Genomic DNA, 14,534 nt, shown 5'->3' on the forward strand with positions numbered 1-14,534 from the left:
TGTGAAGGTTAGATGAGCTAACATATACGAAGCCCTTAGAACAGCAAGCGCCCTGTAAAATGTTAGCTATTATTATTGACAAATCACTTTACCCAGAATTATTTCACTTCCTTGAGGCCCTTAAGGTAGATATCAGCCCCATTTGACCAAATTCAGTAATTGAGGCTCAGAGACAGGAAGCAGTTTGCGTTTGCTCACAAACCCAAAACGTGGCGAAAACGACGTCGCAAAATATTGGACTACCAACAGCCGTAACTAGGAGTACTTCTGCACGCTCTTGTAATCATTCGTTACTATCAGTTCTCTCAAACTCTGCCAGTTGGATAGGGGGAAATGTCTTTGTTACATTTATTTCGTGATGAGCATGAGCAACTTTTCACATGTGTCAATGTGTATTTTTCTCTTCTGTGAGGTGGCCTGTTCATGAACTTTGCCTGTTTTTCGGATGCAGTATTTGTCTTGTAGGATATTTAAGCGAGGAATAATGTGATCGGATCGATGTTTAAGAAGGAAAACAAGGACAGTGTGAAGTAGGATTGATTCAAGGAGTAGAGAGCAGGTAGGAGATCACTGCAGTAATCCCGTGGAGAGATGAGGAAGACCTGACCCAAAGCCACGACAGAGGGAAAGAGGAAGGCAGTGCTTTCAAGAGAGGGGTAGGGGACAGAACTGATCGAATGGGGAGGATCTTTTGTATATGGAAAGCAAAGAACGTCAGGAGACTGGCTCAACTTCCATGTTTCTAGTTTGATGGGGGACTCCGTTTGACAGGGCAGAGAATGCAGGAAAATGAACAGCTTTGGCAAGGTAGATGGAGAGTCCAGACTGGGACATGTTAGGTTTTTGGGTTTTTTTTAAAGAGGTATGCTCATTTTTTTTTTTAAGATTTTATTTATTTATTTGAGAGAGAGAGTGTGTGTGCAAGCAGGGGGAGGGGCAGAGGGAGAGGGAGAAGAAGGCTCCCCCCTGAGCAGGGATCACTATGATGCGGAGCTCCATCCCAGGACCCTGAGATCATGACCTGAGCCAAAGGCAGACGCTTAACCGACTGAGCCACCCAGGTGCCCCATGGGACATGTTAGGTTTAAAGAGCCTGTGAGAAATTCAAGTGACTATCCTGACTTGGAGTTCAAAGAAGAGATTTAGGCTAAAGATCTACTATACTTCATCAATTCTGATATGGACATGTCCCCACATTTAAAAATCTCTTCTATTCAATTGTATCTCGTAATTATTTAGCAATGGGCTTTTTCTTATTTAGTGTTACATAAGATAACTGTGTGTCCTATAAGTCATGGTATTTTTGATTTGATGAAAAACAGTATAACTAGTGGGCTCTGCTTTACAAGTGTTAGTTGGAGCTTATTAATACTGCCAACTACAAAGGAAGGTACCCTGATTTGTGTGTTGAAGGGGAGAAAGGAAATTTAACATTCTTCCTTCTTGGCCTGAAGCAACTTGTCACTGTCATTCAGACTCTATATGAGAAAAAACTTATTTTTGTTTTTTAAGATTGTATTTATTTGACAGAGAGAGACACAGCGAGAGAGGGAACACAAGCAGGGGGAGTGGGAGAGGGAGAAGCAGGCCTCCCACAGAGCAGGGAGCCCGATGCAGGGCTCGATCCCAGGACCCCAGGATCACAACCTGAGCTGAAGGCAGATGCTTAACAACTGAGCCACCCAGGCACCCGAAAAAACTTATTTCTTGGCTAGGTTGAAATTCCATCTCACTAAAGACTTTTACAGATCTCCCTAAATTAAGCCAACTGATACTTACCTCTCCTCCAGGTAAAAATCAGGAATTCTCTGAGTGGAACACCTCCCAAGTCAGCCAGGATACACTCTGGCAGCTAGTTCAAATCACAGGAAATATGGTAAGGGCCAGGAGATTTTTGTCACATTTCAAGGATTTAACCCAGTGGTTCTCAACCTGAGCTGCACATTGCAATTTCTGGGGCACCTTAGAATAATACAAATGCCTGAGTCCCACACCCAGAGATTCTGCACCTAGAGCATTCCTAGGCACTGATATATTTAAAAGATTCTTAGTGATTCTCATGTTCAGACAAGGTTGAGAACCATTTCCATAATACAAGACTGGGGGTGCCACCCAAATTATTGGCCTAGTCAGGGAATGAAGACTTTCTGAGAAAATGTACTCATGTACTCATGACCACCACCTGTGCTTACTATCAGAGATTACAGACTTCAAAGACCATGGGAGCTAAGAAACAAAGCATGAAAGAGACAGTAACATCAACATAGCTCTCAGTTCTGGCCAGAAGGACTGGAAGGAAAGAAACAGATATATGTATATATGTATCTATGACATTCCCTTGAAGATACTCTCAAACAATGGGGAAAAGGCACACACAGAAGGTTATTCGTTGCAGTATTATTTGTAATTGCAATATTTTGGAAACAATCTAAGTGTTTGTACATTTATGGTACAATACACAATGGCATACTCAGCAGCTGTTAGAAAAAATGAGGAAGAACTCTGTGAATTGATGGAAAGTGGTTGCCAAGACATATTTCTAAGTGAAAAATGCAAAGCACAAATGCCGCCCTAAGAAAGAAGGGTATATAAGAAGATATGCTGCATTTGTCTGTTTGTGCAAAAGAAACACAGTACAGGAAAGATAAACCAGAAACTAAGGAGATTGGTTTCCTGTAGGGGATAGGTGGGAAAAAGATGCAAAGGGGGGTAAATGAGAATGGGGTAGCAGGAGTGAGGAGGTAGTGATACTCAGAGTATATATTTGTGTAGCTCTGACTCTTAGAACAATGGTAGTGTTACCCATACCCCCAAAATAAAGAAATAACTAAAACCAACTGGGACGTGGAGAGAGCCCAAATGGAATAAAAAATACTAAGTGAACCTCCTGTAAGTTAAAAACATAGCTACACTAAAAAGGATGGGAAGAACTAACTGAGCCCTCGGTTGGATACCACAAGCCTAGAGACAAAAAAAAAAGAACTGCAGAAAACACTTGCATTAGCTAAACACTAGTAATTGTTGCACAAAGGGCCATTGAAGAGTGCAAAAATGAGTGGGCAGAAGTTTGAAGAGAAGCAGAATTTGCATAGTCTCAGAATATCTCCTGCAAGGTATCTATTAACTACAAAGGGAAAGATAGTAGTTCTACAGTGCAAAATCTAGCAGAAGCCACCTGATCCCTTGGTCCAGTGATAAAGGTCAACATCACCAGTAACAAGACAAAGAAAATCATGAACCTGATACAATGCACTGAGGACACAATGTTACCCGTAACATTCAGCTTAATCATAAGAAAACGTCAGATAAACCCAAATTGCGGGACATTTGACAAAATAACTGATCGGTACTCTTCAAAAAAGTCAAAGTCATGAAAGACAAAGTCAAAGGAGCTTTTACAGACTGCATGAGACTAAGGAGAAATAACTACATGCCGTGTGGGATCTGGTCAGGAGCCTAGAATAAGAAAAAGTCATGAGCAAAAAAGCTGGTAAAATTCAAGAAAGGTCTTTAGTTAGTAGTATTGTACCAAAGTTAATTTTTTTGGTTCTGACAATTGTACTATAGTTATGTAAGATGTTAACATTAGGGGAAGATGCAGGAGGGATGTATGAAAACTCTCAAGACTATATTTGCAACTTTTCTGTAAGTCTAAAATAATTCAAGGTAAAAAGGTGGGGGGTTTTTTTGGTAAAAAGGTTTTTTTTTTTTAAAGAAGGACATTAACTCCTTCTTCATCAACTCTTATGAGGATGACTAACCCAAGTCAAATGCACACTTTGTACAACCGTCCAGATCATTGCCTCATAATAGAAAGGAAAAGACAGAAGACTTAAAAATCCAACTTATTCACACTCAAGGCATTCCACATAAAGTTACTGGATCTGAGAAGGAGATAAAGAAGTGGCGGGAGGGGAGAGGTGGAAAACATAACCCTTGTCTAAGTTATGAATTCCAAAAACAAGAATCCCTCATTCCAAGTCTCGACATATGGGGTCTAGAAATTCATTTTGGAGGTTCTTCCTCCAGGTCCAGAGCATGGAGCAGCCTCTTGGCACGAGACCTGTGCAGTCATCCAGGGCCCTACACTTGGAAGGGTCCCACCCTTGGTTTACTGTTCTGCTGTTGCAATCTTGAAATCCTTAATAATCTTTGAACAAGGGAGCCCTGTATTTTCATTTTGCACAGGGCCCCACAAATTAGGTAGCTAGTTCAGTCTGCCTCCACTTGTCAACCATAATTTAGCAGAAAGAGAAGCCTCGTTCACATGGTGTACCCTGTCCCCCCCAGGCCACAGTTGATTGCTCTGGGATAAGCCCCTGACCCAAGATGAACCCAATTAGATTCCTTCCCAAGAATTTGGAATGTGGACTAAGTGGCCCCCATAGTCTGGCACATCTGTTGAAGAGAGCAGATATGAATGAGAGGGCTACTGGCGTCCAACAAATGGAAACCATGGTAGTTGGCTTCAGATTGCACAATAAAGCAGAGGTTCAGAAGCAAATCAAAGATAATACTTTCTGCACCCAATTTGTTCCCAAGAACATACTGCATTAACATCCTCTCATTCTGTTAAATATCCTTGGACCTTTATAAAAGATAACCTTTTTTGCTTGTGCTATTCCAAAACATGTTCTGTTGATTACAAAAGTCCTAACGCATTCCAATCCCCAGCAAGGCAGAATGCTCAAACCCCATTTCTGTTGGAAGGGAATAGGGAAGGGAGTATCATTTCAAACTGAAAAGATTTACAAAACCATTTCTAAAACCAAAACAACCATTCAAAGTTGCTTTAAATAAAGAAAACCCACAGTTGCTCCTTGTCAAAAACAAAGGAAAACATTGCATAAAGGAAAAAGCAACAAAAAAATATTATATAAAGACAACACATTGGTTTCTTCTCAATTCTCTGAGTCTCCAATCCAATGTAGTCATTTCAGTCGTCTTTACTGGACTGGATGCTAATACACTTGATGAAGTTCAAATTCAAGCCCTTTAAAAAAAAAATTAGATAAAACACCTGATGAGGTTTTCAGTGTAGTTTTTTCCCCCCATTTACCTATTTTTCCTTCTATACCCCCTATTTTTACCTTTTTTCTTTTTTTAAAAGATTTTATTTATTTATTTATTTTAGAGATAGAGCATGAGCGGGGGAGGGGGGCAGAGAGAGAGAGGGAGAATCCTAAGTAGACTCCCCACTGAGTCTGAAGCCCCAACACGGGGCTTGATACGGGGCTTGATCTCACAACCCTGAGAGATCTTGATCTGAGCCAAAATCAAGAGTCAAACGCTTAACCAGCTGAGCCACCCGGGCACCCCTTACCTTTTTTCTTTTTTAAAGAAAACTTACATAACTTGTTATACAAGTTAGACTTCAAGCTATGGGCACTTCAAGGAAAGAGAACTGTTCTGTTTGGCAATAAATCTGTATAGAGGGAAGGAAGAAGAGTTTATTCTCCAATGTCTCCCAACCTCAGTGATCTATAAACAGAATCTGAGGTCTACCTCATCCCAGGCCAGAATCCAAATACTGAAGAGTGTTCATCTGCTAGGGGGTGTGGAAACTTCTGATGTAGTGCTCCCAGAAATTGGGAGGTTCTCTTGTAGAGGCTTATTCATCCAGAAAACCTCAAACGGGTTCACGTCCAGAATATATAAAGAAATATGGGGGCACCTGGGTGGCTCAGTCATTTAAGCATTCGACTCTTGGTTTTGGCTCAGGTCATGATCTCAGGGTCTTGAGATTGGTCTATATAGTTTTCTTAGGATCTTTATCAGGTTTTGCTATTGATATCACATTAGCATCATAAAATGAGTTGAAAAGTTAGTAATTCTTTTTTTTTGTTCCTACTTTAGTTTTTTTAAGTAAAAAATGAATGTCTTTATTTTTTTAATACACTTTATTTTTTAGAGCAGTTTTAGGTTGACGGCAGTATTGAGCAGAAGGTACAGAGATTTCCCATGCACCACCTGCCCCCACACATGCATAAACCTCCCATTATCAACATCTCCCACCAGAGTGGTACTCTTGTTACCTTTGATGAACATACAACAAATGACACATCATTATCACCCAAAGTCCTTAGTTTACATTAGGGTTCACTCTTGCTATTGTATATTTTATGGGTTTTGACAAATATATGACATATATCCACCATTATAGTGTCATACAGTGTAATTTTACTGCCCTAAAAATCCTTCTGGGCTCTGCCAACTTATCCTGCCCTACCCGCAACTGCTGGCCTCCAGTGATCCTTACATGATCTCCATAGGTTTTTTTGCCTTTTCGAGACCATCGTATAGTTGGACTCATACAATATGTAGCCTCTTCAGATTGACTTCTTTTACTTAGCGATATGCATTTTGTTAATAATTCTTTTAAGATTTTATTTATTTATTTGACAGAGAGAGAGGTAGCAAGAGCAGGAACACAAACAGGGGGAGTGGGAGAGGGAGACGCAGGCTTCCCGCAGAGCAGGGAGCCCGATGCGGGGCTCGATCCCAGGACCCTGGGATCATGACCTGAGCCGAAGGCAGACGCTTAATGACTGAGCCACCCAGGCGCCCCAGCGATGTGCATTTAAGTTTCCTCGATGTCTTTCCGTGGCTTGACAGCTTATTTCTTTTTAGCATCAAATAATATTCCATTGTCTGGATGTACCAGACAATGTTTATTTATCCATTCATCTACTGAAGGATATCTTGGTTGCTTCTAAGTTTGTCAATTAGGAATAAAGCTGCCAAAAACATCCATGTGCAGGTTTTTGTGTGGACACACTTTTCACTTCCTTTAGATAAATACCAAGAAGTATGATCACTTGTTTGTGTGGTAAGAATATGTTTAGTTTTCTAAGAAACCATCAAACTCTCTTCCAACGTGACTGTACCAGTTTGCATTCCCAGCTACAATGAAAAGTTCCTGTTGCTACATCCTCATCAACATAAGGTGTTGTCAGTTTTCTGGATTTTGGCCATTCCAATAGGTGTATAGAGGTATCTCTTGTTTTAATTTGCATTTTGCTGGTGACATATGATGTGGGGCATATTTTCATATGCTTATCTGCCATCTTTGTATCTTCTTTGGTGAGGTGTCTGTTTAGATCTTCTGCCCATTTTTTAATCAGGTCATTTTCTATTTCTTGAGTGTTAGGAGTTCTTTGTATATTTTGGATAACTGTCCTTTACCAGATATGTCTTTTGCAAACATTTCCTCCCAGTCTGTGACTTGTGTTTTCATTCTTTTAACAGTGTCTTTCACAGAACAGACCATTCTAATTTTGATGAAGTCCAGTTTATCAATTCTTTCTTTCATAGATCCTGCCTAGAGTTGTATCTAAAAGTTATTACTCTGTGCAAGGTCATCTGCATTTTTCCTATTTTAACTTCTAAAAACTTTGTAGTTTTGCATTTTATATTTAGTTTCTTTTTTTATTAATTAGAGAGAGTGGGGGAAGGGGCAGGGAGAGGGACAAGCAGACTCTGTCCTGAGCGCGGAGCCCAACGTGGGGCTGGATCCCACAACCCTGAGATCATGACCTGAGCCCAAATCAGGAGTCAGCTGCTTAACTGACTGAGCCACCCAGGCACCCCACATTTAGTTTTGTGATCCATTTTAGGTTAACTTTTGTGAAAGGTGTAAGTTCTGTGTCTAGATTCATTTTCACTTAAGTAAGTTCTATGCCCAACGTGGGGCTTGAACTCAAAACCCCAAGGTCAGGAGTTGCATGCTCTACTGACTGAGCCAGCCAGGTGCCCCTAGATTCAGGTTTTTTTTACAGGTGGATGTCCAGTTACTGCAGTACCATTTGTTGAAAAGAAAATCTTCCTCCACTGTACTAACTTTGCTCCTTTGTCAAAGATCAGTGGACTGTATTTAGGTGGGTCTATTTATTCTTTCACCAACACCACACTGTCTTAATTAGTGTAGCTTTATAGTAAGTCACATAATGTCAATCCTCTGACTTTGTTCTTTTCCTTCAACATTGTGTTGGCTATTCTGGGTCTTTTGCCTCTCCATATATTAACATTAGAGTCAATTTCTTGCTACCCACAAAATAACTTACTGGGATTTTGATTGGGATTGCATTGAAACTATAAAGCAAGTTGGGAAGAACTGATCATGACAATAATGAGTCTTATCCATCAGTATGGAATATCTCTCCATTTATTTAGTTCTCCTTTGATTTCTTTCATCAGAGTTTTGTAGTGTTCCTCACATAGATCTTAGACATTTCTGTTAGATTTATACCAAAGTATTTCATTTTGGGGGTGCTAATGTAAATTGTATTGTGTTTTTTTAATTTCAAATTCTACTTATTTCTTGCTAATAGATAGGAAGGCAATTGACTTTTGATATTCACCTTGTTTCCTGCAACCTTGCTATAATCACTCACTAGTTCCAGGAAGCTTTTGGCAATTCTTTCAGATTCTATACATAGACAATCAGGTCATCTGCAAACAAAGACAGCTTTATTTCTTCCTTCCCAGTGAGTATGCTTTTTATTTCCTATTCTTCCCTTACTGCATTAGTTGGGACTTCCAGTACAATGTTGAAAGGAGTGGTGATAGAGGACATCCTTGCCTTGTTCCTGATCTTAATAGAAAAGCTTCTAGTTTCTCATTATTAAGAATGATATTAGGAGCACCTGGGTGGCTTAGTTGGTTGAGCTTCTGCTTTTGGCTGAGGTCATGATCCCAGGGTCCTGGAAGGGAACTGCGAACTGCATTCGGCTCCCTGCTCAGTGGGGAGCCTGCTTCTCCCTCTGCCTCTGCCCCTTCTCTCTTCTTAGTTAGCTTAGCTGAAGGCTTATCAACTTTAGTGATATTTTCAAAGAACCAGTTTTGGGTTTTGTTGATCTCCTGTTTTCAATGTGAGTGACTTATGATGCAATATGAATTTTTATTATTTCTTTTCTTCTGCTTACTTTGGATTTGATCTTGTGGAGTTTTTCTTAGAAAATATATTATAAATCCTAAGGAGTGGTTGTGGAAGCAGCTGAAACATCAGCAGTGTTCCTGTTCTCAGGCTGTTGAACGCAATGGCCCCATAGGAGCAGAATCCCATGATCCCCAGGGGCAGGGCATAAGTTAGGAGCTATGAAAGAATGTAACCCTCAGTCTCCCCTTTCTGTACCTGGCGATTGCCAGCCCAAACATCCCACTCCTCCCTTATCCCATGAATGACTCCCTGCATGCCTACGCATAGGGGAAAATGCAAGCCTGCTTCATTTGCCATCCCTTTGTACTCCTTTCCCACGCTTGGAGGCATCTGTCCTTGCTTTTCTGATAAAAAATAAAACAAAAGCTATGTGTGGGGTTCAGCTGCTGCAACTCTCCCTTGCAGAGGCCGCCCTGCAGAGCCGTTCGGACTGGTGTCAGAACTTTACTTCAGTGCGCGGTGACAGATCTGCTCTTCTTTTTCTAGTTTTTCTTAAGGTGGAAGCTTAGATGATTGGTTTTAGAGCTTTTTTCTTTTCTAATATATGCATTCAGGGGCATTTGGGAAGCATCTGACTCTTGACTTTGTCTCAGATCATGATCTCAGGGTCATGGGATCAAGCCCCACATCGGGCTCCTCACTGGGCTTGGAGCCTGCTTAAGATTCTGTCTCTCCCTTCCTCCCTTCTTCCCTTCTTCCCTCTCTCCCTCTCTCTCTCAATAAATAAATAAAATAATATATGCATTCAGTGCTATGAATTTCCCTCTAAGTACTGGTATATTAGTCAGGGTTCTCCAGAGAAATGGAATATGTGTGTGTGTGTGTGTGTGTATGGAATATATATGAGAGATTTATTCTAGGAATTGGCTCATGTGATTATGAAGGCTAAGAAGTCCCATATGATGCCTTCTGCAAGCTGGAGAACCAGGAAAACTGGTGGTGTAATTCAGTCTGGGTCCAAAGGCCTGAGAACCAGGTGGGACTGATAGTGTAAGTCCTGGTCCAAAGCTAAAGGCCTGAGAACCAGGAGTTCCAATCCAAGGGCAGGAGAAATGGATGTCCCAGCCCAAACAGAGAAAGTAAATTTATCCTTCCTCTGCCCTCAGTGGATTAGATGATACTCACCCATACTGGGGAGGGTTGTTCACTTTACTCAGTTCACCAATTCAAATGCTAATTTATTCCAGAAACACCAGCCTCAAGAGCTCAATGGTGGGGCTCAGTTGGCTAAACGGTTAAGCGGGTAAACGTCTGCCTTCAGCTCAGGTCATGATCCCAGGGTCCTGGGATTGAGCCCCACGTAGGGCTCCCTGCTCAGCGGGGAGCCTGCTTCTCCCTCTGCCTGCCACTCCCCTTGCTTGTGCTCTCTTTCTCTGTCAAATAAATAAATAAAATCTTTAAATCTTCTACCTCCTTGGGCCAGGCCTTACCTTCTAAAATTTAATCTCTTACCTCCCCCAGCTCAACAGACCCACCAAAGACAAATGGAAACCTTCTCAAGCTGCCCAGAGCCCTCATTCTCTGCTCTGCCAGACCCTTCTTTTCCTGCTGTCATGGCTCTTCTGGATCCAGCCTGTGGTGTTGTCCAGCCAAAGGTCCTCCTCCTCGGGTCAGGGGATGGAGAAGTTACCTGTCAAACAAACCCCAGCCCAGCTGGTGACCCCCGCACCTCAACTCCACAACTTGTGAGCACCTGGCAGCATCCTCAGGCTGCCTCTCTGCTCACCTGCCCCGGCCTTCATCCCTCACCTCAGTTTCTGGTTCAGCAGCTCTTCTTCCAAAGCTCTTCTTGTATCTCAGGCCACAAACTCCTCCTTCGTGCCTGAAATTATATGGGGATGTGGTACCTGAGACTGCCAGACCCCACGGCTGGAAGGGAAGTAAAGAAACCCGTCGGCCAGCCTGCTCTTCAACTCAGAGGGCCAGTGGGAGCCATAATTACAAAAGGAGAACCGGCCTGGGGATCAGGAGACATGGGTGTTAGTGTTGTCCTACCCACCAACTAGCTGTGCGACATCCTTACTTCTCTGCATCTCCATGTTCTTTGCTGTCACAGAGGAGCTTAGATGGGATGCTTTATTTTTTTTTTTAAAGATTTACTTATTTATTGGAAAGAGAGAGAGAGAGAGGGTGTGAGCGAGCAGAGGGCGGGGCAGAGGGAGAGAATCTTTCAAGCAGACTCCATGCTGAGCAGAGCCTGATGCGGGCTCAGTCCCACAGTCCACGAGATCATGACCTGAGCCGAAACCAAGAGTTGGATGCTTAACCGACTGAGCCACCCAGACACCCCTAAATGGGATGCTTTAAGTGGTCTTCCCAACTCCACTTCTGTCTCTGAAAGCCTCCTGATCTGCTGCCCAGGGCTCACGTGTCTCAGGAGAGAAAAAGGTAACAGCAGGGATATTTATCGCAGCTTCTCATTCTATTTACTAGGTCTTCCTGAGGCCACATGATGAAGTATGCCCCGAGTTGGTGAGGGCGCTAGAAGCTGGAGGGGGAGAAAGTGCAAGTCTGGGGGACCAAAGAATGCAGGCTCTAAGATCTGCCTCTGGTTCCAGCCCTGGGGCCAGAGACATGGGCTGTGCCCTCTCTTGGGTAAAACAAGCCGAGACCTTGGATTTCCTCCCTGCAGCCTCGAGGTGGGACAGGTGAGAAGTGTTGTCTGTGGCCTGCAGCTCTCCACAGGCCGGCGGAGGCCTGCTTGGCCACTTCCTACGCTTCAGACGCCCCTGGGCTCCCTCATGCTTCCTTCACTCCTCTCACTGCTGATCCAAGGAGGCCCGAGGGCTCCCTGCTACTTCTTGCGCACGGGTCTCTGCCTTGGAGTCTGTGGCTCAGGAACCCGAGCTCTGGGAACGTGACACGTGGCCTGCAGGGTCCTTCGCCCTCGGGCCCCTGCCACTCTTTCCGGTCTTTTCTCTCCAGGGCGGCCTTGCCCGCTACCCCTCGGCCTCACCAAACTCTCAGCTCCCCAGACACCAAGTGCCCTCTTGAGCTCTGTGTGACTCCGTGCACGATGTTTCCACGTAATTTGTTCAACACGCATTCATCATGCTACGGTGTCAACCACAGGAAAGAGAGGGCGCACTCGAAACGGAGAACTGAGGAAAGGTGAGGCAAGGGCCGTCGAAAGGACGGAGGCAGGGCGATGGGCGGCCGGCAAAGCAGCCAAGACTCCTAGCCGTGGAAGCCGGGAGAGCGATGGGTAAAGGGAGGGGCGGCGCGTGGAGGGTGCGGGGCGCGGGCTCGGGGCGCGGGGCCGGCTCAGTCACCGGAGCGCGCCGCACCTGATCTCCGGGTCTGAGTGCGAGCCCCACGCTGCGGGGAGAGATTCCTTAAAAAAAAAGAAAAAAAGAAAATCTTAAAAAAAAAAAGAGCTGTAGTTCATACAGGAGCGCCATCAGACAGGAGCGCCATCAGACAGGAGCGCCATCAGACAGGGGCTCTGGCCTTCAGGGGGAAGGCAGCCGTTGCTGAAGGTGAGCTAGGGTGAAAAATCCTGCAGCCTTCCTCCCGCCACCCTCCAAACTCCCACGAGAGCAACGGAAGCCCACTGGAAGCGCAGAGCAAAAGATCAGGTGCACAGAGGCCCGGGAGCTGAGCGGAGAGGGGAAACAGTGGGTGTGGAGGGGCAGAGAGAGCACTCAGCGCGGGCCCTGCTGTGTGCGGGACAGGCGGCAAAACAGAAGAGCATTTGCCGTCCTGCCGTTCCCAGTCTCAAAGAGGACACTGGACTCGCATCAATAAATCATAAAAAAGTAATGAATATACCCAGTACTTTCAGGAACACATAAAACACTTACAAAAATTTACCACGAGCTAGCCCGCAGAGCAAGTTCCAACAAATTTCTAAAAACTGGCATCATACAGACCGTTCTCTGCCCACAATGTCGTTGTTATAAGTCATTAACAAAAACACAAAGAAATTCTTCCTCACACTTGGAAATTTAAAAACATACCCACGTAAAACTCAGAGCAGAGAAGAAATAGTAACAGCAAACAGAAAACCCTGAAACCGAATCATAACAAACATGTTTCATAGTAAAACGTAGGGGTTGCAGCAACAGTTATAATTCAAGGGAAATTGGAAACATCAGCATTTGTGTGAGGAAGGAAGAAAATTGAAAATTCATGAGCTAAATATCCAACTTAAGAAGATGGGGCAGGGGCCCTGGGTAGCTCGGTTGAGCGTCTGCCTTCAGCTCAGGTCATGATCCCAGGGTCCTGGGATCGAGTCCCTCTTCCTCATAGGGCTCCCCACTCAGTGGGGAGTCTGCTTCTCCCTCTCCCTCTGCCCCTCCCTCCACTCGTGATTTCCCTCTTTCTCAAATAAATAAATAAAAATAAAAACTTTAAAAAAGATGGGGGAAAACAGTGGACTATGGAACTCACCCTTAAAGGGAGAACCAAGACGATAAATAAGACAGAAGGAATTAGTGGGCTAGGAAACAGAGGTGCAGTTAGAGAAACAAGCAAACCAAAAGTGGGTTCTCTGAGAAAGGGGCCACGTCACAGTACATTCACACATTAGAATGACCTCTCATGGTGAGAACAAACTGCAGTGACAGCCAATTAGCTTGGATAAAAGTCAGACATAATGATTGAAGAGAAAAAAGTTATAGAAGATGAAATACAAGTAACACCATTTTTAAAAAAGATTTTGAGAGAGAGCATGAGCGGAGGCGGGGGGCAGAGGGAGAGGGAGAAGCAGGCTCCGCACTGAGCAAGGAGCCCGATGCAGGATCGATCCCACCATGACCTGAGCCGAAGGCAGACGCTTAACCGACTGAGCCACCCAGGTGCCCCGGTAACACCATTTTTAAAGCTCAAGAACATGCAAACCAAAATTATATATTGTTTAAAATGCATGTATATTTGGAAAAGCTTTTTGTTTTTTGAGCAAGAGAATGACAAGCACAACGGTAACCATGGAGCAGGAGAGAGACACAGGGCTGGCGTCTGGAAGAGCACACAGGGGCTTCAACACTGTGGTAAGTTCACATGGTTTTAAAATTATCATGGTCCATAGTTTGCAAGGATGTTATGTATATATTTTTAGCAGGTACCAAATAGAAAGTAATAGTTTTTAGAAATTGTAAGCAAATCCTGCTCACTAAGAGGTCTCTGACTAAGCATTGTTTCTGCACATTCCCAGCTTGGATCTCAGAGCCTGAGGCTTCACATTGAGCCTGGCGTTGGCCCATCCTTCTACCTTTTCAACTCCTGGATTCTACATATAGAAAGGCTGTCATTTAGCATATTCTTAGATGCTTGAGCATCTTTAGGATTGATCTCCTTGGGATGCCCTGCTGAGACAACAAGGAAGGGAGAAGAAAGGAAAGAGAAGCCAAGGGGTCTTCTCTTTAATGTCCTTCCCAGAGCCCCAGCCATGACCCCTCCATGCTTGGGCTCCAATCTGTACATCTACTTTCACCGCCTTGCCTCCCAGTAGTGCCAGAAGGGAGGGGGTGGATGCTGAGCAGCTCAAGAGGTGAACTATAGTGGACATACGTCATCTGAGCCTGCCCTGAACATAGGTCCCTTTTCTAATGGTTCTTTGATTTCCTTTCAGGAATTACCTCTCCTCCACTGAATG

At 43.9% G+C, this 14,534-nt stretch overlaps 1 long non-coding RNA gene across 1 annotated transcript; it reads left to right on the forward strand.

Moving 5' to 3' along the window:
* The first annotated feature begins 492 nt into the window (after positions 1-492).
* LOC144382618 (uncharacterized) lies at positions 493-12,156 on the forward strand. Its single transcript, XR_013449931.1, has 3 exons — positions 493-559; positions 10,400-11,326; positions 11,864-12,156. It is a non-coding gene; the product is annotated as an uncharacterized LOC144382618 (long non-coding RNA).
* The last annotated feature ends 2,378 nt before the right edge of the window (positions 12,157-14,534 follow it).

This window comes from Halichoerus grypus, chromosome 7 (genome assembly GCF_964656455.1).
Source record: "Halichoerus grypus chromosome 7, mHalGry1.hap1.1, whole genome shotgun sequence".
NCBI lineage: Eukaryota > Metazoa > Chordata > Mammalia > Carnivora > Phocidae > Halichoerus > Halichoerus grypus.